This window comes from Anneissia japonica, unplaced genomic scaffold (assembly GCF_011630105.1).
Source record: "Anneissia japonica isolate Jap-2015-1 unplaced genomic scaffold, ASM1163010v1 scaffold9633_len67152_cov97, whole genome shotgun sequence".
Lineage (NCBI taxonomy): Eukaryota > Metazoa > Echinodermata > Crinoidea > Comatulida > Comatulidae > Anneissia > Anneissia japonica.
The window spans coordinates 11,251-13,559 of record NW_022758547.1 but is presented as its reverse complement, the minus strand read 5'-3'; positions in this window follow the sequence as shown (position 1 = coordinate 13,559).

Sequence of the window (2,309 nt, the reverse complement as noted above, 5' to 3'; positions counted from 1 at the left end):
AGATTACAGAAATTATATCACTAGGCCTAGGCCTATGCCTACCTAATTCAAAGTTTGTCTACATTGGTAGGTAGGGTAAGTGTCAGCCTCCAACATTATACTGTATGGTCGTGAATGTTGTACACAAGACCATAGCCCACGTGTACTACTAACCTGCTGGTGCTGCACACGTTTTTGCACAGTACAAAAAACGACATCACAATTTTTTTTATATATAATTATTCAAGTTAGACATAATTATATAATATAATATAATTATTCATATTAGACAAACCTACATGCCTTAGTCAAAAAATAGTTGACGATTTCGAAATTCATGCTTTTCAAGTTTACAATAACATTGGTGGCAAAAAATTTATTTAAAAGATTGCAAAATTCCACCTACCTTCTCATATTATTTTCTACGCTTTTCAAAATGGAAAGACAAGCATGGTTAGGCTATTGTGAAGTTTAAGGTCCCCGGATGATGACATCATCGAAACTTTGTTTTTTTTTCGAAAGCTAAGCCTTGTGATTGGGCAGTATTGTTTACAAAACAAAGCACCAACTTACTTCCGGGTCTTTAAACAGCGCCCGCTATAACAGCTGGAATACGATTTGTACGCAAACTGAAAACTGAGGGCGTGCTACTTAATTTCTATAAATTGCACTGCATGAAACAGTGGTGGTGCAGCAACGGATTCCGTCCAAGTCGTTTCGGCTGGAAAGCGGCGCCAGGCACACGTCTCTGATGCCCATGACCGACGTTCGAGATCTTTCGTTCTCGATCAAACCGAAAAACGCGACCGGACACGTGCTCACCGCTTCCGGAGACGTCGACTACATCACGATCTCGCTGTGGGCCGGCTACGCCAGCGTCGACCTGAACACCGGTTCCGGAACAATGCAGTACTACAGTCCGAATCTTCTGCACGTCCACCGTTGGAACCGACTGAAGAGAGAGATCGCGAACGCCTCCGTGTCCGTCACGACGAACGGCGGCCGGAGGGAGACGACGAAGCTGGAGTGTCCCAACACCCATCTAAATCTTGGCGGCGACTTCGTCACTGGAACCGTGAACGGATTACGGGGCGTCGAAGGATGCATCTCCTCCCTCGAGCTCAACGGAGGTCGACGAGAGGTGGAACCCGCGGGAATGGCTTTTTGTCGAGTCGCTTACCGCCTCGACGATTCCACTTCTCCGATGGCCTGGGAGGGTCGAATAGAGAGCATGTCGTTTTCGTTCAAACAGGACGAACAGACGCGAAGCGTTCAAAGGCACGTGTTCACGGCCACAAGCAGAACCACCACCTTCTGAGTATATCACACATATTTTCAACAACGCAGGCTCGAAATGTTATGTTTTAGTGAGATATTCCAAGTTTGACAAAGTTGCTGTAAAATCGGTAATGGCTCTTGCTATATCGTCTATTCCGTCTTCATTAGTGCACGACATCAAAAGACCGAGCATAGCGTCCTCTTGGTTTCTAAGTTCGGTTGACGCCACGACGAAAGTCTCTACGTCCACCGTACGAAACACATGTTCTTTGACGTCGGCACTCGACTGCGGATGCTTTTCCCAATTTGTCAACTTTGACAGAACACGTTCGAGCATCATGAAGTGCGCGTTAAGCACGTACTTGATCATCTGGAGTCTAAAGAACTTGCAATCGGACCAGATCAGAGGATTGATTTCGGAAAGAATTACTTTGATTTTGGCAAGGATCGAGCGAAATTTCCCGCATGTCGATCGATCTATCACTTCTTGTTCGTGGTGCGGGTCAGGTTTCGGAGACTTCTGTAGTGACACCTCCAGTCCATGTACCAAATCTGAAAATGTTTTTGCACTTGCGTATAAATCGGCCAGGTAGTTAAACTCATTCCTATTTGCAATATTCAGCGTAGTTGTAACATAGCAGTTTAGATTTCGAACGGCCGTCTTCAGATCCGGACAAACGATCTTTTCGAATTCGTCGACGGTTACGTTAGCAGGACACGTCGAACCGACGACGGTGACTCCGGTCGTCAGTTTCGTGAGAATGTTGTCGATTTCCATAATGCTAGACTCCAATTTCAGTTCGAATTCGCAGTGATAACTTCGTAGCATATGCAAGATCTCCAAAAGATGTTCAGGGTAATCGGATGGGACTGCGAGGTAGTAAATCTGGCGTTGGATTATTACGAGTCCGCCGAGAGCCCTTACGTATCGATACAGTCTTGCGAGTATTTCGTCGTTGCTACTGACAGTCTCCATTTTTGAGCGAGAAGTGACGGTAGGGAGACGATCCAACATTTTTATACCGATTTTCGTTCGCTAACGATGACGTCAT